This window comes from Vulpes vulpes, chromosome 4, assembly GCF_048418805.1.
Source record: "Vulpes vulpes isolate BD-2025 chromosome 4, VulVul3, whole genome shotgun sequence".
In the NCBI taxonomy this organism is placed as follows: Eukaryota; Metazoa; Chordata; class Mammalia; order Carnivora; family Canidae; genus Vulpes; species Vulpes vulpes.
Window position 1 is genome coordinate 63287101 of NC_132783.1, and position 23838 is coordinate 63310938.

The 23838-nt window shown below is 43.1% G+C and overlaps 2 pseudogenes; one reads left to right on the top strand and one right to left on the bottom strand.

Moving 5' to 3' along the window:
• Positions 1 to 6811: 6811 nt before the first annotated feature.
• LOC112927316 (malate dehydrogenase, mitochondrial-like) lies at positions 6812 to 7976 on the bottom strand (annotated as a pseudogene).
• Positions 7977 to 8296: 320 nt separating this feature from the next.
• LOC112927403 (proteasome subunit alpha type-1 pseudogene) lies at positions 8297 to 15616 on the top strand (annotated as a pseudogene).
• Positions 15617 to 23838: the final 8222 nt, after the last annotated feature.

Genomic DNA, 23838 nt, shown 5'->3' on the forward strand with positions numbered 1-23838 from the left:
TATTCATGAAAGACAGAGAGACAGAGACAGAGAGAGGCAGAGACACAGGTAGAGGGAGAAGCAGGCTCCATGTAGGGAGCCCAATGTGGGACTTGATCCCAGGACTCAAGGATCATGCCCTGGGCCGAAGGCAAACCGCTGAGCCACTATACACTGGGCAGAAAAACTCTTACTTCAGCCTACATCAAATAAAGAAAAAAATACTCTGATTCCAAGAATGGTGGCTTTGAGGAATTATGATTCATCCTTGGAAATTTTTGAGAAAATTAGTTGGTAGAGACCAAAGGGCAAATATGAGAAGAATATAATTAAAGAGGCCACTGATTGGGATAAAATGCTTATTTACCTCAGGAGTCTTTCAAAGACAAAAGTCAAAGAAGCCAAGCAGCCACTTGAACATTTAAAAAAAAAAAAAAGAGATAGAGAGAGAGAAAGAAAGAAACAAGCCAAAGAAATACTAGTATACGAGGGTAATCAGATACATCAAAAAGTCAGAAAGATAATTAAAGATGAGAATCTAATTACAGAGCACATAGATTTAGACTAATAATCAAGAGGTCTGCAAACACACTTGGGAAGAGGAAAGAGAATCTCAAATTTAATTTTTTTTAAATACCCACCATTTGCTTCAACGTGGATGGAACTGGAGGGTATTATGCTGAGTGAAGTAAGTCAATCGGAGAAGGACAGTGTATGTTCTCATTCATGTGGGGAATATAAATAATAGTGAAAGGGAATATAAGGGAAGGGAGAAGAAATGTGTGGGAAATATCAGAAAGGGAGACAGAACATAAAGACTCCTAACTCTGGGAAACGAACTAGGGGTGGTGGAAGGGGAGGAGGGCGGGGGGTGGGGATTAATGGGTGACGGGCACTGAGGGGGGCACTTGACGGGATGAGCACTGGGTGTTATTCTGTATGTTGGTAAATTGAACACCAATAAAAAATTAATTTATTAAAAAAAAAAGATTTTATTTATTTATTTATTTATTTATTTATTTATTTATTTATTTATGAGAGACACAGAGAGAGAGGCAGAGACATAGGCAGAGGGAGAAGCAGGCCCCCTGCGGGGATCCTGATGCAGGACTCCATTCCAGGACCCCGGGATCACGCCCCAAGTCAAAGGCAGACACTCAACCACTGAGCCACCCAGATGCCCCCAGAATGTCAAATTTAGAGGAGGAAGTCTGACAAGTTCAGGTCCTTCATCTCTCTGGAACTCAGTTTCCTCTTCTGTAAAGACCTCTAAGCTCTTTTCAAATCTAAATTTAAGATTGCATAAAATAAATAGCAAAACCTATTTTAGCTAAATCTATTTTATGAAAGAGCTAAATGTATTTTATGAAATGCTAAATCTATTTTATGAAATCTTAACTTTACATAGATGATTTTTGTAGAAAAAGTAAAAACTACATCTGAGCAAGAAAAAAATTAAAATCAATCTTGCCATCGAGAGCAAGCTACTGTGAACACTTTAGTGTATATTCTCTCAGATTCATATATATACATAAAGATAATTTTTTACAAATTTTGTTATGACATGCTTCCAGTCAATGAAGTATTTCAAGGACATTTCCTTGTCTCTGTTTAGTTTCCATGCCATTGCTCGTGATGGCTGCCGTGTATTACAGTTTAAATATAGGCATCAATGCACAATGAGTTGCAGGATGTGTCACAGGGCAAATGTGAGTCTGTCCAGATTAGGAGGGATACAGAAAGTTCAGGGAAAAAATAACAATACAGGACGCCTTCTAACCTATAAGAACTTTTGCACAAAAGCCTTATAACCTACAAAGTGTTTTTAAATCTTATGACTGCCCAGCTAGCACAATGTCTAACATATAGGGAACCTCAATAAACATTATTGAATAAATGAAAACATACATATGTATTATCTTATGTATTCCTCATAAAACTGGGATGAGAACTGCATCAGCATCATCAGCATCATTTTACACATTTTATAGATCACCTCTGTCTCCTTGGTAAAATCCATTGTGATTTATACAATATTTTACACAAATCCATCTCATTTGAGCATAGGATTTTATCCCCATTAAAGAAAGATGGAAACTGAGGCTAGGGTCAGATGGTCACCAAGTGGGAAAACTTAACCTTGAATGCAAACTTGCAACACTCTCCATTGCTTCCCAGCCTTGAAATGTCCTCTCCTCCTTTATTTAAGCAGTTTGTGCTGTAGAACAAATCATCTGTGTCCTGGTAAATGGTTAACATTCAGCTCTGGGGGAGGAGCCCTGATTTGTAGCATTTACTGATTTCCCTGGTATAAATACTCCCACTATGGCTGATCTGAAGCTGCTGATGAGATGTTACTGAACACAGAGATGGGAGATGTCCACATTTAGCACACAAGTGCCAGCTGGCTGTAACACACTGCTGGATGGGATCATCTTTCCTTCTACCTAATTATAAATTCCTGGGGACTGTATCTCTTATCAGTTTTCACAATGCCACACACCTATACAGCAATTAATAAGATATTTGGCTTTGGGGTGCTGAGGTGGCTCAGTTGATTGAGGATCCAACTCTTGGCTTAGGCTCAGGTCATAATCTCAAGGTCCTGGGAGTGAGCCCCCACAATGGGCTCTGCGCTCAGCAGGGAGTCTGCTTGAGGGTTCTGAGGATTCTCTCTCCCTCTCCCTCTGCCCCTCCCCACTGGGCTTGCTTGAGCACTCTCCCCACACCCAATAAATAAATATATCTTAAAAAAAAAAAAAGAATCTTTGGGCTTGGCATAAATGTTTAGCCTGGCTTTGCAATTTCAGTTTCTCATTCTCTTTGGTTTCCTCACCTGTACAGTCCTTTACCCCAGACTTAGGGGTGAATGCGTGGAGACAGTCCTGTCACTTGAATTGTTTCCCTTTCTTTAATCCCTACTTGTGTCTTTGTCATGGTCTAGGGTAGAGTCATGAGTCTGAAGAGAGAAGCAGCAGCCATGGGGACTCAGGATCTCCTGCTTTATATTTATAGTCTCTTAATACCGGGTTTAGAGTCTCCTGTCCTGGAGTCCCAGTACCTCACGTTAACAAAACATCTGGATTGTTGCTTCAGTGAGGTCAGTAGGAGGTGGAAGTGGCAGATGGGAAGTAAGGCTGATGGGAAGTTCAAGCCTGTACATTTCTTCAAACCTAAATTGGCACAAAATCCATAAATAATTCAGAAACCTGGAAGTTGTTAATTATATTGATCAAGGCTACAACTCTTGGGGCTAATTTTTCCCCTCAGCATTTTACTGGGCATGTCCTGCTGTGCATCTTAACTGGAGTTGGTCTGTGCTGATACAGAAACTTCATTTTCTTGAGAGTGAAATGTGCACACTGTGAAACAGTCTAGAGCCAGGAGGAAGGTGGAGAAAAGGCAGACTTTGGCACCACCTTCTGGAAGATTCTGTTTTTACATGCCATGTACGAATTTATTAAAATTGGTAAGATCTTTTGTATTCTGTTCTCTAATACATGGTCAGTTTTGAAAATCTCTTGTAAGAAGAGATATAGGAACAAATATAATAAAACATTAGTTAAATACTAATTTGTCCCCTACTAAAACATTTATCAAATCCTCTGTCAGATTGAATTTTAACTTTTTTATTTTTTTTAAAGCAATCTCTACACCAATGTGGAGCTTGAACTCACAACCCAAGATCAAGAGTCATGTGTTCCACAGACTATGCCAACCAGGGGCCGTGAATTTTAACTGGACTTATTTCCCCCCTCCAACCTACCTTCCCTTCAAATTCAAACATCAAGTAGACTAAACAAAGACTGGAGAAGGGAAAATGGGAAAAGCAAAGGGCACTGGTCTAGAAAAATTGAAAAGTGATTCTACATACAAAGCCAGAACAACTCTCTCAGGAGAGAGAGAAATGTGCGCCTAGGAAACTACTAAAATCAGATAACCACTGCAAAATGAAAACAAGAAAAAAACGTGCCAGCTGCTTGAACCAACAAGCCACACATCTAGCAGCAGCTTTGCTGGAGAGCTTCTCCCTACTGTAGTCTGGACCTCCTGGGTCTGGGACAAAAGTGTTCACAGTTGCCCTGGGCAAGTTATACCTGCAGAGCCCACTCTGCCAATGCCAAACCCCAAAGCTTTATTTCCACACCATCGAGCAACTTCAGAAAGGCTCAGGATGCTTTCTCCTCTTCCTCTTTGGAGTTTTGCTTCATTCACATTCGTTTTCAATGGCTTATTTGTAGAACACTGATAAACACATTTTTTTTCTCTCCCCAAATAGCCAGCCCGATTTTCATAGTGATATGACTTGGTATTTGCACATTGGTTGATGCTTTTCAAAGGCTGTCATTGCTGTCACCTCCCAACACCCCTGTGAGGCAGGTAGAAAGGTGCTGCTCCTCATGCCACCAATGACAAACTGAGGCTCCGAGGGGGCCAATATGTTGTCCAGACCCCACAGCCCAGCACCTCTGGTCCTCAGGCCAGGCCTTCAGTCACTCTGTGGCACCTTGTAGGGACCCCATGGGGCCAGGTGGGGCTTACATTATGTGGAGTGGCAACAGGGCCCCCTTGACAAAACCTGGGTGAGCTGTTGCTCCCATCCCACACAGGCTGCCTGACCAGGTGCCCTGTGGAGCTGAAGGGAGGGATGAGGGAGAGAAAACTCTCCAGGGACATACTGAAGAACACCTGGGGTGAGCATGGGATTGAGCCAAATGTCACTAACTACTTGTCAAATACCCCCTGTGGACTAGGAATCCCAAGCCAGAGTGGATGCTGTAGGTTCCTCAGGGGGCTTTCAGTTAGGTCAGACAGAAAAGTTAGATGACCGCAATACAACCAAGAAATCGTCATCATCATAAAAGAAAGTGTGCTTGGAGACACAGAGATGGGGTGAGAGGAGAGCTCAGGTGGCCTTCCATCAGCCTCTAAGTGAGAGCAGATGTGAGGGATGGTTTAAGATCAGAAAGAGTCACATCCACACACACACTCACCCTTACTCATGCACATCCACAGAAGACCCCCCCCAGGCCCTCTCCATCCCTCAGGCTTCTCAGGGCTGCTCCAGAGGCCCACCTCAGGCCCAACCCTGAGGAACAAGTCACATAGGTACTAAAGCCTGAGATTCATAAAGGATGAATCTCCAAAACTGAGGGATGACAAAGGACTGTTTCTCCCCACTTTTCCATACTCTAGACTTGGCTTTAGCTTTGATAGGACCCTTTGTAGGAAGCCAGGGGCTATCCAGTGTCATTGGCTTGGATCGATGTGGCAGCTTTGCCTAGTTTCTGGAACCAAGGGACTTGGTGGTAAATTATCAACCTGGGAGCTATTTCTGTTTCCTGGAGTCTCACAACCTTTCTGGAGACAGGACAGGGGTCACTGAAATTGCTCCACAGTGATGGCAGAAATTCTTCAACTGGCTCAGCTGCCTGTGACCCACATTGTCATCTCACATGACCTTTGTTCTCCTCCTCTGATAATGACAGCTTAACAAGCTCAGTGGAGGTTTCCCACAAATACCAATGAGTAATCCCTTTTGGTTTTTAGAACAGGAGAACTAAGGAAGTAATTTCAGGGGTTTGGAAGTGAACTGTAGGTCCCATTTTTATGTTAAAGGCTTCACTGATTAATAAGATGTTCTATATGTAGGAAAAGGCAAAATCCTACCCTTCCGTGGCCTATGAAAGTTCTACAGATTGGCATCAAAATCACAATCATTTTATCTGGGCCTCAAGCCAGGGGCCCCTAAATGGATCATGTGGAGTCCACTGCTGCCTATGGAGTGCTGGCTCTGAAAATGTGCTTTGGGGTTTTGGAATTCTCTGTGGATGATAGTTGGAAAGCAAGAGGTCAGGCTCTTGAGAGAGATTTTATCTTCATTCCTCACTTCTATTTTTCAATTCATAAATTGGTCCAGAAGGTTCATTCATTCATTTGACAAACAGTTATGTAATACTTGCCCCAAGCACACCTTATATTAGGCATTGGAAATACATATGTGATTAGAGCCTGGTCCTTGTAGTATGGGATAAAGTAAATAATGAAAGTTATTTAACATGAGCTCAGAGCTCTTCGATGCATGGTTCCCTGCCTTACTAATTTTCCACCCCTTTAACTTAGCACAGAATCTGAGATTTAAGCAAAGGAGCCCAGTAAGACTTTATCCAATGAATAAGGGTCAACATTTAAGAATCTACTTGCAACAATGGCAATGTGTCCACTTTAGGAGAGATGTGGCAACAGTATGTTTTCAGCAAGGACTCTATGGTAACATGCAAATAAGGGAATTATTGCTACATCTTACTAAAGAAATAAAAGTAACATAGGCATAGAGGAAAGAACCTTTAATTCTGCCTAGGAGGGCTACAATGTTGGAAGGGGAAAACTCCTTTCTCCTCTATTTACCAGTCTGCTCTCAATACTTCTGGCATCACCAAACAATTCTCCAACACAAGCTGGGTGTCCTACAATTCAACTCAATGCTTATGCTGTCTATCTAGAGATAGTATCAGATCCCACATGTTAAGGCCTGCATCCCACAAGACTGCCCTCACTTCAGACCCCAATTGCAAGCCTTTCTTGTCTTGTCACCTGTGCTTCTGATCAACCATAAAATCAGAAGTTCCCACCATCCCTTCTCAAGTTTGATAATTTGCTAGGATAGCTTGAAGAAAAGGAAGACAGGTCACTTAATTAGATTACTGGTTTGTCCTAATAGGATACAACTCAGGAACAGAGAGATGAAAGAGATTCACAGAACAAGGTATGGAGGAAGGGACATGGAGTTTCCATGCCCTCTGAGCAGGCCACCGTCACCTTGTGACGGACTTGTGATTGGAAGGGGCGGTGACGTTAACATGACACTGGTGGTTAACGCAACGGAAACATGAGGGCAGGAGATGGCTTTGCAGGGACATGATGCCTTCATAAGTTAGGGAAACGGACTGCTAGCTGGCTGCCCTTTCATTTCATGTTCTTCACAAACTCCTCTCCCTTTTTGATGGAGGCCTTCAGCTCGGGGATGGCTTCTGCTATCATCTTCTCTTCAAAAGGGGAGATCTTGCCAATGCCTAGATTCTTCTCGATGCCCCTTTTCCCCAGCAGTAATGGTGTGGAGAAATAGGCACAGTCTGCTTCCTGGGATTTAACAAAGGAACATTCGACAACTCCTTCCTTCCCATTCATTGTATCCACAAGGGAGAAGACAAACAGAGCTCCAGCGCATGCCATGGACAATGTGGCAGAGCCTGCTCCAGCTTTGGCCTTCACCACCTCCGTGCCGGCCTCCTGAATCCGCCCAGTGACGGCTGTCAGCTGGTCCTGGGGGAGGTCCACCTTGGGAGTGCACTGAGAGATCAGGGGAATGATGGTCTTCCCGGCATGACCGCCAATGACAGGAACATTGACTCGTGCGGGATCCGAACCCTTTAGTTCTGCAATGAAAGTGTTGGCCCTGACAATGTCCAGGGTCGTCACCCCGAAGATTTTATTGGGGTCGTAAGCTCCGTGTTTCTTGAAAACCTCCATTGCAATTGGGATGGTGGAGTTGACTGGATTTAAAATGACGCAGATCATGGCCTTGGGGCAATGCTGGGCGCAGGCAGCAGTCAGGGTGGCCACAATTGAGGCATTGGTGTTAACAGGTCATCCCGTGTCATGCCTGGTTTTCTTGGGACTCCGGCTGGAATAACCACCACATCGCAGCCTTTGAGGCAATCCGGCAGCTGCTCAGGTCCGAGGTAGCCTTTCACGGTTGCTCTGGTCTCGATGTGGCTCAGATCTGCGGCCACTCCGGGTGTATAAGCAATATCGTGGAGGGTCAGGCGGCTCACTAAAGGGCTGTTCTTGAGAAGCAGCGCAAGGGGCTGCCCAATTCCTCCGGAAGCCCCAAGCACAGCTACTTTAGCATTGTTCTGGGCCGAGGTGCTGAAGCTGCGGCGGAGAGCGGTGCCGGCAGGACGGGCGAGGGCCGAGAGCATGGTTGGTTGGAGCGGGCAGGGAGCCGAAGAGCAGGGGCAGGAGCCGGCGGCTGGCAGGTGACACCAACGACCTCCACACTCTACTTTGTGATCTTGAGCAAACAATCGGTGTCTCAGTTTCCTCATCTACAAAATGCAGCTAAGAGTACCTACTTCATATAATTGGTGTATTAAATTAAAATATTAGGGATTAATATAATGTCTGGAATATAGGACCTTCTAAATCAGTATTAGCTATGATTATTATTACTGATTAAGCATGGGGGCAAGATGGAAAGAGAGAAATTGAAGAAGACTTGGGTTTCTAGATAGAACAAGTAGGGAAAGATGGTTTCATGGATCTAGATGAGGAGTTAGGTGGAAGAGCACATTTGCAGGTAAGAATTTCAATTTCCAGTTTTGGAAATGTTGAATTTAAGATAAATATGAGGCAGCAATAGAAATGTCCACTGGGCATTCAATAGAGAAATCTGGGCTGGAGTTGGAGATTTAGGGGATTCACAACACAAACAAGGACATTTAAACCAGCAGAGGACATGAAATCATTTGAAAAGGGACATTAGTAGGAAGAGGAGAGAACTCAGAGGACACCAGCATGCAGAGGGGATACAAAGAAGAGTGCCCGACAAGTATCCTGGGGATTATTGCAGATGGAAGGGGAAGGTTTTCTATCAGCAGTGCTTCCAAGGGAGAAGAGAGCTCACCCAGAACCCACGGTGTGCCTTTCTGCTGAGTAGCTCACAAAGGTAAGTAAGACCTGTCCCTCACAGAACTTATAAAAAAGCTCCAGGAGCTTCAAAAACCTCCCTGTAATGAACTACAATTCTGTTTTAGATGCCTCTTTTCTTTCTTCTCTCTTCTTTATGAATAAATAATTTTCACCTGTAATTTCTCTGTCCATCTCTCTGTCTTTGCTTATAGGGTAGACACTATGTGAGCCCAGGGGCTCAGGCCTTGTTTAGACAGCAGTCTGTTGAAAGCATTATGTGGCGGGCCAGGCCAGACCAGATGTCCTGTGTTGCCTTCCAGCTTTGTGGAGCTTCCTCCCAGGCTGCTGTGGCACATTGCCCTGGTCAGCCAACACTTTGAGAAGTGAGTCAAGCATTCTGGCCAGGAAGGAAGGAAATGTTGGAGGTCTGTGGAAATGTAATGCAGCTACTTTAACAATCTTGGGCATTGCAAAAGATAATGATTTCAAGTTAGCTTTAAAGTATGTCTAGTTTTGCAACAATGTGCCATGCATATCTAAGGCACTCAAGAAGCTGTGTTAATGTAATTCCACCACTCAAAGAGGGCCACATTTTTGGAGATTTAGTGGAAACTAATGGATTGGAACAATATTTGCTCACACTCTTAGCAGGCTAGTGTAGCACTATACCTCTCCTGCCCCATTGCCAAAGTTTTCCCCACTGTGATGAAAGGGGACAACACTGTAAATCTGCAAAAAAAAAAAAAAAAAAAAAAAAAAAAAAAAATCCAATCCATGGAGCTCTTTCCATGGATTAGAAACTTTTTTTTTTGGATTAGAAACTTTGTCTCCAAATCAAGAGCAGTTGCCCCATAATAGCTCTTGTCCCCCATTTTCCTGAGGCTACCTATTCTGTATATGATCTGGAGAGTTATTTTTGGCACTGGGCAATAAAATCTCAGAATGCCAATGATATCCAGTTTAGCTAACTTATCAGGTACATAGTAACAAGTGATGAAGATGATGGTGAAAGTAGAATACCAAACACAACACTCATGTTTAATGCACCAGGCATTGTTTTTAGTAGTTCACATGCAATAACTTCACCCTTGCAGAAACCACAGAAGGTAGGTGCTATTATTAGCCAATTTAACAAATGAGGAAACTGAGATGAAGTGGCTGGGTGGAAGACTGAGATTGACTGTGAAAAAAAAAACAATACAGAGAATCTTTTTGGAGTGATGGAAAATTTCCATAGCATAATTGTGATGGGGGTTACATGATTGTATCCAATTATTAAAATTTGCCAAATTGCATAGTTCAGGTTGGTGAATTGTACTGTAAGTAATACATCAATAAAGCTAATAAGAGAAGAAAAAATGAGGAAAGCTTTCAAAAAGAGGTAGCAAAGAGTGGGGAGTGAGGTCTGACTAGCTAGGTGAACCAGGCAAAGTACTAATAGTTCTGTGCCTCTGCTTCCATATAATAATACCTAGTCCCCAATAAATGTCAGGTTTCTTCTTCCTTTTTGTCCCTTTTCCATACCTTCAGACTGAGCCAGCTATAAATCAAGACTATCATTTATGGGTGAGGCTCTTGCTACAGCCCCTCTCCCCGAGGTTGTCACACGGAAATAGTTGTCTCTATAAAGGAGAGATTTCTCCTACGTAGATAAGAAGACATTATTGAGCCCAAATTAACACAATATTTTCAGAGCGGAATTTTGTAGTATGTAATGAAGTTTAAATCTACATGCCTTTTCCTTAGCAACTCACTTCTATAAACCTACATTATAGAAGTGCTAGCAAAAAAATTGCAAAAATACCTACATAAAAGGATGAACGTGGAAGCTTTGTAAGAGCAAAGATCAAAACCAATCTCAATGCTTATCAGTAAGGCTTGGTTCAGCGAGTTGTAAGACCTCTATTTCCTGGAACACAAGGAGCTGACAGGCAACATACATGAGGTATGTGTATACTGACATAGGGAGACCTACCCAATATACTGCTAAGAGAAAAATCTACACATAAAGCAATATGCATGAAATGATACCATTAAAAAAAGAAAAGGTGTGGAGCAAAGCTTGCTAGTCATTTTCAGTATCTCTGCTTTATTTCATTTAAAAATTAAGAATGAGAATGAGAATTCTGGTTTTCTGCCACTCCTGTCCATTGTAAGTGGGCAGCTAAAAACTACATTAGCTTGGGTGGGTATGAAGATCCCAGTGGGCAATGTAGCCCAATCCTGCAAAAACATCGACAGCCAAAGCCTCCATTTTAGCTGGGTTTGGCAGAGGGTCTAAATTCTGGCCAATGGGATGTGAGCAGAAGTGATACATACAACTAAGTGGTCACATCCTTTAAAAGAAGTTAGTTGTCGTTTGCTTCCTCTGTTCTCTTCCTGCAACTGGACCCCAGAGATAACACTTGGATATGGACAAGGATCCCTCCAAGGAGATGAAACTTCATGGAACGGAGGCTACCTGCCCACTCCTCCAACTGTTTCTCGAAAGAGGAAGAAACTTCTGTGCTGCTTGAGCCACTGTAATTTGGGGTTTCTATTACAGCAGCTAATCCTATACTCTAAGTAACACACTATGTGCTTAGTCTTACCAACAATCATAACTATCACAAATCTAATGCTTATTACGTGCCAAGCACTGTTACAGGCACTTTCACAACAACCCTATGAGGGGAGTTCCATAATTGTACCTATTTTATAGATGAGAAAAACTAAAACACAAGGCCAAGGAACCTACCCAGGGTCTTCCAACAAGAGTGGAAGAGATGGGGACATGCACTCCAGAGGCTATGTTCCTAATATAAATCCCAAATTCCCTCTGAATATGGAATATACACAGGGGAAAGGAGAAGTTTCCTTTTTATAAGATACATTTCTGAATGTTTGAATTTTTTATAAGTTAAACATTATTTTTATAATTTATAAAAGAAAGGTTTTTATTCTATAGAAATTTTGGCAAAAAATAACCACAATGGAGAGTAGTACCACTAATTTAAAATACAACCTTAAAAAAAGAAGAAATTCACTTTTTGGGCCTATTGCTCAGACTCAGAGAGAGCAGGAAAGCTCTGTGGTGAGCCCTAACATTACAAGACAGTGGTAATGGATGGATTTGATGCAAAGACAGAAGAGTCAGTCTGAAAATGCTCTGCAGATGAGCCAAACTAGCCAGCTGATGCTGCTGTCCAAACAACCAGTTGGACACATTTTCATTTTTCATCATTTGTTTTGCCATAATATATCTTCAATGTAAACCTAGAAAGGAAAAAAAGACCCTCTCAGTCAACCACTCCTCCCTTTAAGAGGGTCTCAGTCATACAGTCTCTCTTTACATTTGTAAATATTTAGTCCTCTAGTTCCTGGAAGAAGATGAGTCTTGACTTTTGTAAACCTTCCCATGCTGCATAACAATCCTGTGGAGTGTGTGCAGTGAGCCAAAATGTTGCACCATATAGGAACTGAAATGAGTGGCTTGCTGGTTGTTTTAGTTTCAGCTCTTTTAACTAGACTGAAGGTCTATGCAATTACTGCGTTTGCAAAACTAAGACTCAGGAGTTTCATTTTCTTTTTTTTTTTTTTTTAAGATTTTATTTATTTATTCATGAGAGACACAGAGAGAGAGGCAGAGGGAGAAGCAGGCTCCATGTAGGGAGCCCAAGGTGGGACTCAATCCCAGGACCCTGGGATCACGTCCTGGGCTGAAGGCAGACACTCAACCAGTGAGCCTCCCAGGCATCCCAAGACTCAGGAATTTCTGTCCATCTACTTATTCATAGAGCTTCCAGGCTGAAACAAAATGTATGTGCATTACACAGCACCCCATGTAAGCCAGCAGGGTTTTTTTTTTTTTTAATATTTTATGTATTTATTTGACAGTGAGAGAGAGAACACAAGCAGGGGGAGTGGGAGGCAAAGGGAGAAGCAGGCTCCCAGCTAAGCAGGGAGCCCAACGTATGACTTGATCCCCGGACCTGAGTATCATGACCTGAGCCATCATCCAGGCACCACAAAGCCAGCAGATTTTTAAGTGAAAAGTACATTTTGTACCTCAGACCACTTTTAGAAAATACTTTTTTAGGTTTTTGTATTAGGTTTTTAAAAAAAATCTACCCATAACACATTTCTAATTTTTTAAAGATAATATGTTAGTAACAATTTCATAACTGTTTTACTCATTTGCTTTTTTTCTTAAACAATATGACAATCAGCTGTGTTTTTTCCTTAGTATTATCTGTGGGATAATGTCATCTGAACAAATGAAGACTCCATTCCATGGGCAACAATTAAAAATTATACTTGTTTGAAACATGTATCTATAGCTGTCATTCCCCTCTCAGGACCCTTCTGAACACTGAGAATAATGACTTGGTCTCCCATGTTAATACCCCAGGTTTTGTTATCTAGTTGACTTATGTCTGGGTCATTCTTGTTAAGGAGACTTTGCTTTGAACAGGATAGTCTTTGCTCAAAATCAGTTCAGTTTGGTAAGAGTTTCATGAGCATCTACTGTGTGCTTACTCCTGTGGTAGGACCTAGAAGTAAATCAGGAACACAGAGTCTAGTAAGGAAGGAGTCTCTTTTTTTAATCAACACAATGACAAAGATATAAAAGTGATACTATTCCAGGGCATGAGTGACAAAATCTGCCTTTTTTTTCTTCTTTTAGTTTATTCATATAATTTAAAATAGATGTTGATGGTTTTCAAACTATTTAGATTTCTCTCATTACTTTTCAAAGAGTGATATAACATTTTGGAATGCCAACATTTATGATACTCTGGATGTTATCTACTTTGCTACTGTTTACATTTATTATCAAAGTTTTATGGTTTGTTTAGTTTTTACAGAGAAGGTAAATTTATATTTTATTTTGTCCAAAGAGGGGAACAGAAATCACCTTAATGGAACATTGCATTTCCTGTTGTTGCAGTCACAGTCCCTTAGCAAGCCAGAAAAGCCATCCCATTCCCCCAGTAAGCACTTGTGAATTGAGAAAAGGTGCCAATCTTGTGGTCATAGGCACTTGTGAACAGGGAAAAGGGACCAATCTGATGTGGCAGGGCTGGATGGCATCACTAAGCCTCTACATCACAGGCCACAGTGCTCTTTTTTCTCTTCCTTTGCTTGGTTTTAGTTGAGTCTTGTCCAGCACTCCCATTCCCTAGAGATCCTGATGTGGTTTTCCCTGAGTGCTATGATCCAGATGATGGAGCTGTTGATGTAGGAGGAGGTGTGTTCTCAGGAGACTCTGGGTAGGACTTCCTACGAGAGCCTTCAGGAGAGTTGTGTGATACTGAACAAAGTTTGCAGAATGGCCTGGTAAAGGGGTCTCTTTCCTTGGTTACCATATCCTACCTCACAAGAACAGCCAGGTCCACTAACTGTGTCACTGTTTCATATGCTAAAAATACAAAAAAAAAAATGTGCAATGAGGTATGCAGTTTTGTACAATTCTTTTTAGAAGTATGCAGGCATACCATTACTTCCAGATTGTGAAATACAATAGGCTCCAATTATGCATATTTTAGGTAAAAAAATGACACCTAAAAACTAGTCATATTGAAGAAAAACACTTTATTCTAACATCTTAGAATAATGTTATACTCCTAGAACTTTCTTTCCATAGACTGGTCAGGCTTTCTAATTAATGATCTATGTTCTATAAAAAGGTAGTAATAGGTAGCCATTTTTCCAAACGCCCTTTTAAGATTTATTTATTTATTTATTCCTGAGAGACACACAGAGAGAGACAGAGACACAGGTAGTGGGAGAAGCAGGCTCCCTGCAGGGCCTGATGCAGGATGCGATCCCAGGCGGCACTCCTGAAGCCGCCACCTCTGCCGGAGGCCACAGGACCCAGGCGGAACAGTGTTTCGCAACCAGTATGACAATGACGTCACTGTTTGGAGCCCTCAGGGCAGGATTCATCAAATTGAATATGCAATGGAAGCTGTCAAACAAGGTTCAGCTACAGTTGGTCTGAAATCAAAAACCCATGCAGTGTTGGTTGCATGGAAGAGAGCACAGTCAGAGCTTGCAGCTCATCAGAAGAAAATTCTTCATGTTGATAACCATATTGGTATCTCAATTGCGGGACTTACTGCTGATGCTAGACTGTTATGTAATTTTATGCGCCAGGAGTGTTTGGATTCCAGATTTGTATTTGACAGACCTCTTCCTGTGTCTCGTCTTATATCTCTAATTGGAAGCAAGACCCAGATACCAACACAATGGTATGGCCGGAGACCATATGGTGTTGGACTGCTTGTTGCTGGTTATGATATGGGCCTTCACATTTTCCAAACCTGTCCATCTGCCAACTATTTTGACTGTAGAGCCATGTCCATTGGAGCCTGTTCTCAATCAGCTCGTACTTACCTGGAGAGACATATGTCTGGGTTTATGGAGTGCAATTTGAATGAACTGGTTAAATATGGTCTGCGTGCCTTACGAGAGACACTTCCTGCAGAACAGGACCTAACTACAAAGAATGTTTCCATTGGAATTGTTGGTAAAGACTTGGAGTTTACGATTTACGATGATGATGATGTATCTCCGTTCCTGGAAGGTCTTGAAGAAAGACCACAGAGAAAGGCACAGCCTGCTCAACCTGCTGATGAACCTGCAGAACAGGCTGATGAACCAATGGAGCATTAAGTCACAAACCAGTCTATATGTGTATTATCAAATATGTAAGAATGTAGGAGCCCTTACGGATGACAGTAATCTATACTTTGAACCAAAAGATGCAGCGTGGTCTTCTGGTATGTTTTAGGAATCGGTCCAGATGTGTTTTTCCCAGGTAACTTGTCTGAACCATATAATGGTGTGCAATTTTCTTTGAGAGGGTCTATATAATCATTTTCTAGAAAGTATAGTTATCTGTACTAATGTTTTTATATGAAGAACATAGTGTCTTTGTGGTTTTAAAGACGACTGTGAAATAAAATTGTTTCACCTGCCTGTGCAAAAAAAAAAAAAAAAAAAAAAAGGACACGATCCCGGGACCCCAGGACCATGATCTGAGCCAAAAGCAGATGCTCAACCGCTGAGCCACCCAGATGCCCCTTCCAAACGCCTTTTAATCACAGCACTACAAAAGACATCTCCTAATGCTTTTACACAGAAGAAACAGTCACACTTTCAGAACTAGAAAACAGAAGGTCTTTGGAGTCAGACCTGACTTGGGTCAGGCTCTAGCACTTAATGCCTGACTTAGGACACAGTTCCCACCGTGGCTCCAAAGTAGGAGGGCCAAGGATGCGAGGGAGGAGGAGACAGCCTTGCACAGTCCTCAGCGAGCCCCTCAGTTGTACGAGTGTCAGGCTACCTTTCTTCTTCACTTGTATGAACCAAGCCAGTGCCCATTCCCTAGGGGTGCACCGCTGAACACCGGAGCTCGACGAGTACCGCCTGGAACTGCCCTGGATTGACTAGTACTGCCCCGCCAAGCATGTGGGGCGGGGGGGGGGGGGGGTGGTTCAATACCAGGGGGTCCTACGACAAGTTTTGGGCCTGCCTCATCCCACCACGCCGTCCTCCTGGGGGAGGGGGCTGGCTTGGGGCCCGTGGGAAACACTGCGGACATCTGTGGTTGCCCGGCCTCTAGTGGGTGGAGGCCACGTTTGTTGCTAACCCTTGTACACCGCGGGGCAGCCCCTCATACAACCTTACCCGTCGGCAGCAGCACGGGCAGTGAGAAGCCCGGGGTTTCTGCGGGGAGGCAAGTCCAAAGGGCCCCTCACTTTCCAGGGTCTGGCAGGCACCCAGCCGTCTGCCTACTTCCCTCACTGGCATTTAGAAGGAGACCTCACCTTACCTCAGGCGGCCTCCGGTGCTCTCGGCGGGCCAGGGATCCTCCTGCGCAGGCGCGGGCACAAGGACAGAGCCAGCGCGGGAGCTCAGCGTGCGGGGCCTGCTGGGAGCACAGCGCGCGGGGCCTGCTGGGGGCACATCCCGTGGGGCCTGCTGGGAGCACAGCGCGCGGGGCCTGCTGGGAGCATAGCTTGGTACCCGGTGGCCCGGAGTTCCGCGCTCGGAGGTGCCGGGAGCATAATCCTTCACATGCCCAATCAAGTCTGTCTTCCTAGAGGCAAAAGGGCAAAGAAAACCCGAGGGAGGAAGTACCTAGGATCTGGGATCCGAGCAGGAGGTGGCACAAAGGTGCACGGGAGAAGCGGGGAGGGCCTCGTAGGCCGCGGCGGTGCACGCGCTTGCTCGGGGCCCGCCGCACAGCCCTGGGGCTGGCTCTGCACCGCGACGAACCTTTCGCCGGTCTGCGGTATTGTCGCTAGTGGGAGAGTCTGCGTTGTGTGGCTGGAGGTCTCCGTTCCTGGATGCCCCACGAAAGAGTTACGTGATGCCCACGCTCAGCTGAAGACAGCCAGAATCTCCTGACAGGGAGCCTGCTTCTCTTCTGCCTATATCTCTGCCTCTCTCTGTGCGTCTCTTATGAATAAATAAATTAAAATCTTAAAAAAAATTATGGGAATCGAATTGTCCTTTCTGAAAACCCACACGGGCAGTGGTATGGAAGATGGGAGGTAGCAGGCCCACCAGAGAGAACTGAGGATCAAGATAAGAGTTAATGAGGCCCAAGCCCAGAGTCCATGTTTGTATCTATTTCATCATAGAACACACCCTCTTGGGCCTCATTAACTCTGCCCCTTGGCGGGGCAGTACTAGTCAATCCAGGGCAGTTCCAGGCGGTACTCGTCGAGCTCCGGTGTTCAGCGGTGCACCCCTAGGGAATGGGCACTGGCTTGGTTCATACAAGTGAAGAAGAAAGGTAGCCTGACACTCGTACAACTGAGGGGCTCGCTGAGGACTGTGCAAGGCTGTCTCCTCCTCCCTCGCATCCTTGGCCCTCTCCTACTTTGGAGCCACGGTGGGAACTGTGTCCTAAGTCAGGCATTAAGTGCTAGAGCCTGACCCAAGTCACAGCTGGCCTCGGTATGCCTGAAGATGCCCTAGAACACAGCCCCCACATTCCCTTCCTCTCGATACACACGGATTGTGGGGTGGAGGGGAGGTCCTTCCTTTCCCAGGAAGTGGCTTATTTTCCCTCCCCCAGTAGAGATCCTGAAAACAAAACATCCAACCTTTTCCAATGTGGTCCTTTCAAAGCCAGAACCTTTCAACTGTGACAGGAAATCCTTTATTTTTTCCCTTCATTTCATTTTTTTTTTAATTAATTTTTATTGGTGTTCAATTTACCAACATACAGAAAAACACCCAGTGCTCATCCCGTCAAGTGTCCACCTCAGTGCCCGTCACCCATTCCCCTCCAACACCCACCCTCCTCCCCCCTTCCACCACCCCTAGTTCGTTTCCCCGAGTTAGGAGTCTTTATGTTCTGTCTCCCTTCCTGATATTTCCCAACATTTCTTCTCCCTTTCCCTTCATTTCAAATCTGAAAGGTTACCTGAATGTTCTAGGGAAGTTTTCAGTCCTCCCTTGGAACCAAGGCCCTGCTTATCAATCAGACTGCATTCCTGCCTCTGTTCAGAAGCAGTAACAGACCTGGATTAGCCATAGCAGAGAATCAGGTGGAATTACTCTGGATGGGGGCTGATATCAGATCCTTTCTGGTTTAATTGGGGGGAACAGAATGGGATCAGACTCAGGACATGAGATAGAGTTCAGCGACCAGGTGGTACCCCGGAACATCCCTTTTTAACAGCTGCTTCTCTCCTCACATCCCAAACACTACACAAATACACACACACATGCATGCACACATACAAGACATTAGTATATACACTGATCTCACTCTTGTCTCTAGCCCTGCTGGCCACTTCACACACCGGGTATATTCTGACCTCAGGAACCTTTGTTCTGACTGTTCCCTCTGTCTGGAATACTCTTCTTCTGCACAGCCTCACGGATCATTCCTTGACTTTCTTTTAGTCTCTGCTCAACTGACACCTTTCTTTTTAAATATTTTATTTATTCTAAATATATATTATATAAATATATCTATATTTATAATAAATATAATATTTATTATATTTTATTGAGGCAGACGCTCAACTGCTGAGCCACCCAGGTGTTCCCAATTGACACCTTTTTCATTGAAGCTTTTCTTCACCATCTCATTTAACATTCTTCCCACCACTACATTCCCAATGCCCCTACTTTATTCCATTTTCCCCATGGCACTAAGCATTTCTTACATTTTGTATATAATTGTATTATTTTGTCTCCCTCAACCATAATGTAAGTTTTATGACAGAAGGAATGTTCATCTATTCCAGTCAATGCTGTATCTCCATAACCTAAAACCAGGGGTCAGCAAAAACTAATAGCCCAGGGCCAAATTCAGCCCAACACTAGTATTCATATAGCCAACAAGCTAAGAATGGCTTTTACATTTTAAAATGTGAAAAAAAGAAAAAAACAAAAACCATTTCTAGCTTTTTGGTGAGAGAAGTTGCTTCAAGAGTTGAGGACAGGGCAGCCCGGGGTGCTCAGTGGTTTAGTGCCACCTTCAGCCCAGGGCGTGATCCTGGAGACCCGGGATGGAGTCCCACGTCAGGCTCCCTCCATGAAGCCTGCTTATCCCTCTGCCTGTGTCTCTGCCTCTCTCTCTCTCTCATGAAGAAATAAATAAAATCCTTAAAAAAAAAAAAAGTTGAGGACATTACTGGAGTACCTGACTGGCTCAGTCAGTAGAGTATGCAACTCTTGATCTCAGGGTTGTTGATTTGAGCCCCACATTGGATTTAGAGATTACTTAAATATCTTTTTAAAAAAGAGTTGAGGACATTACTGGGGCACCTGGCTGGCTCAGTAAAGCATTTGACTCTTGATTTCAGGGTTGCAGATTTGAGCTCCACATTGGGTGAAGAGATTACTTAAAAATCTTCAAAAAAAAAAAAAAAAAGATCTTGGGACACCTGATTGGCTCAGTGGTTGAGCATCTGCCTTTGGCTCAGGTCATGATCCCAAGGTCCTGGGATTGAGTCCCACATCAGGCTCTGCATGGAGCCTGCTTCTCCCTCTGCCTGCGTCTCTGCTTCTCTCTGTGTGTCTCTCATCAATAAATAAAATTAAAAAAAAAAAATCTTAAAAATTGAGGACGTTAGTCCTTGGCCTACAAAGCCTACAATATTTACAATCTGGCTCTTTACAGAAAGATTTTATCTACTCTTGCCCAAAACTATGTCCAGCATATAGTAGATGCTGAAGGAACAAACAAGTGAATGAATGAAGAATGTAGGGAGGACTACCATTTTACTTTCGGTTAGAAGAAATCAAGTAGGAAATATATGGCTGTGTTTCAAACAAATTTGATTTTCAGAGTTATGTGGATCAAAGGGGAAGTACATGGGTTTTCTCTTATTTATTAGAGGATATAGGAGGAGGGACACCTGGGTGGCTCAGTGGTTAAGCATCTGCCTTTGGCTCAGGGTGTGATCCTGGAGTCCTGGGGTTGAGTCCCACATCAGGCTCCCTGCATGGAGCCTGCTTCTCCCTCCGTTTATGTCTCTGCCTCTCTCTTTCTTTTTTTTTTTTTTTTTTTTTTTTTTTAATTTATTTATGATAGTCACAGAGAGAGAGAGAGAGAGAGGCAGAGACACAGGCAGAGGGAGAAGCAGGCTCCATGCACCGGGAGCCCGACGTGGGATTCGATCCCGGGTCTCCAGGATCGCGCCCTGGGCCAAAGGCAGGCGCCAAACCGCTGCGCCACCCAGGGATCCCTGCCTCTCTCTTTCTCTCTCTGTATGTGTCTCTCATGAGTAAATAAATAAAATCTTTTTTTTAAAAAAAAGAGGATATAAGAGGAAAGAGATGGTATATGTAGGACAAAGTAAAAGGAAAAATAAAAAGGAAATAGTATCAGGAAGAAGAAGGAGAATGGCAAGAGGGCAAGGAAAAGTGAGAAGCAAGTATAACCCAAGGTGTCATGGATGTGTGACACATAGCATACATCACTATTCCTTATGAAGGCTGAGATCAACAACTCCTTACCTACTCCATTTGGACAAAAGACACTCATTGACAACTAATGTATGCAAGGCCCTACACCAGGCTCTAAAAGAGAATTCAGAAATGATAGTATAAATGCCAGCTTACTCTAGCCAGCATCAGAATCCCCTGGATGGCTTGTTAAAACACAGATGGGGGGCCCACTACTACGATTTTTGATTCAGTAGGTCTGGGGTAGGCCTGAGAATGTGTATTTTAACAAGTTCCCGAATGCTGCTGATGCTACCTGTCCCACATTTTCAGAATCATTGGGCTAGTGTCCCCTCATTAGAGAGGTCTTCCTCAGTGTCCCATCCAACTAGCATGCCTTCTTTTTACCGACACCTCCCTGTCTCTGTCCTCTTACCCTGCTCCATTATTCTTCACAGCTTGGGTTACCACTGGCCACTGTAGGTTCTTGTTTGTTTGTTATCTGTCTTCCCACCTATGGAAACATTGTGAGAGGAGGGACTTTGTTTTGTTCTGGGCTGTTTCCTCAGATCTGAGCCTACATATAGTAGCAACTTAGTAAATATTTATGCAATGAGGATAGCACAAAAACATAGAGAAGTATATACAAAACAGTATAATACAAAAGTATAATACAAAACAGTGGTAGTATTATATGAAGTATAATACAAAACAGTAGTCTTACTATAGAAGGTAAGTAGACCAAGGTAGGACTTCATATTCATCAGAGTTGAGGGCATCAGGAAAGACTCAGGATTATTCAAAGCACTTGATCTAGACCTAGAATGAGCAAGATGTCAATAACAGCTGAGAGAAGGTAGACAAGCAGACCAAGTGGTTATTATTATCAGATTGATGCAGAATGGGATATTAACAAGTAAATGGGGATGCTTGGGTGGCTCAGTGGTTGGGCGTCTGCCTTTGGCTCAGGTCGTGATGCTGAGTCCTGGGATCGAAACCCACATCGGGCTCCCTGCATGGAGCCTGCTTCTCCCTCTGCCTCTGACTCTGCCTCTCTCTCTCTCTTTCTGTCACTCATGAATAAATAAAATCTTTTAAAAAATCAAAAATAAAATAAAATGAAAAACAAGTAAATGGTTCAATAAGAGTTATGTAACTGGCAGGGCCTCCAACTGGGATTTGGTGGGCTATATCCTCCAAGGGCTACATAAGCTTGGGTAATTTCAAAGGAATCCATTTCTAGATCCTTAAGCTCTATTGCATTACTTCTTTAAAATGATCTACCTAGGGGTACCTGGGTGGCTCAATCAGTTAAGCATCCAACTCTTGGTTTCAGCTCAGGTAGTGATCTCATGGGTCATGAGATCAAGTCCCACTTCAGGCTTTGTGCTCAGTGGTGAGTCTGCTTGATGATTGTCTCCCTCTGCCCCTCCCCCACTCACTCTCTGTTGCGCTCTCCCCAAAATAAATAAATCTTAAAAATAAAATGATCCATCTACTTCTCATGAGTCTTAAGCTATTTCAAAATAAAAATTACTTTTAAAATGGGAAAAAGAATAGAACTATGTCACTTTTTTTTTTAAATAGAGGATACAAAAGTCACCTTAATGTGTGTATGATTAGCAAGTTGCTGATTTCCTTCCAGTCTTCTCTGCCTGAGTGTATGTCATAAACATGATGCACAACTTAAAAAGAAAGATATAGTTGAGAATACTCAGAAAGTTGAGGTGTCACACTGTGTCTTGGTTTCCTAGAGCTACTGTAACAAAGTACCACACACTGGGTAACTTAAACAACAGATACTTATTTCTCCAGTGCTGGAGGCTGGATGCCCGAGATCAAGGCGTCAGGGATAAGCTCCCCACAAAGCCACTCTCTTTGGCTTAAAGATGGCTACTGTCCTGATGCCTTTCAACATGGTCTTTTTTTTTCTCTGTGTATGCACTCCTAGTATTTCCTAGGTGTCCAAATTTCCTCTTCTTATAAGGACATCAGTCATATTATTAGGGTCCATCCTAATGGCCACATTTTAACTTATTTCTTTCAAGGCCCTATCTCCAAATATAGTCACATCTGATGTACTGGGGCTTAGGACTTCAACGTATAGCATTCGGGAGAGATACAATTCAGCATACACACTAGTTTTCCTTTCCTAGCAATTCTTTCAAAATTACACTCCTCTCATTTTACAGAAGAAAGGCATTCTCTTCACCCATGCCAAATCCTGCTTTGGTGCCTTGATGTATGGCCTTTAAATAAAGGAAGGACTCCTAACACTAGTGTGGTATTGAGAAAGCCTGCAACTTTCCCTATAGATAACAAATCCATTTGCCCATCAGATGGTTTCCAATTCTTTGGTAGAGCACCTGCTTAAATTGTCACCTGACATCTGTTTACCATCCCCCTCCCATCACCAAAAATTATCCCTTTGCCCTCCACGCACCCTTAAGGCTGGCTTGCATTTATGAATTATTTTCTTTTCCAAACCTGACCTTGAATTTCATAGTAATCTGATTCAATCTGTAGTCTGACACTGAAAAGAGGGCTAACAGGTATGATTTTAGGAGCTTTACAGTTAAAATTATAACACATTCTAATACTGAGAATAAGAATAATATAGACAGAAGCAGAGGATCTAAGACCTCAGTGAATTGCTTTCCACTCCACTGCCTCCAACAATTTGGAGAAAACTAACCAGCAGTGACTGTTTCAAATAACTTATGTTTATAATAGCATTGTTCTGTATAAAAATTATCTCATATAAAATTATTCACTCTATCTAGAGTAGACATTTCAATTAATATACATATCACACCCATACTATTCCTTTTAGATGTAGCTTAAAAGCTCCATGCTACCCAAAATGTGGTCTACAGACCAGAGCTAGTCTGCGGATTGTTACCTGTATTCAGCCAGACAAGTATAAAACCTAAGAGCATCTGTGATGAGAAAGTTTTATATCAATTTGATAGAGTGATGTTATGGCTATTCGATCAAATAACTAAATGATGTGAAATTAAGCACTGTGAAACGTTTTAATTTTAATTGTATTTTTCATTTTAATTATATTTTATAGAAGTATCAGTCCATGACAAATTGGGTGCAATCCTTCACCATGGGCAGATTGAGAAGCACCCCTCCAGGTGGGCACCTGCATCAGTACATTAGTGACCACATGAGTGTAGATTCCTCTCTTCCATGCCCCCATTCCAGTCCAGATCCTATACAAGGGCCCCTGTCAGAGCAAAGTCCAGATCCAACCGCAAG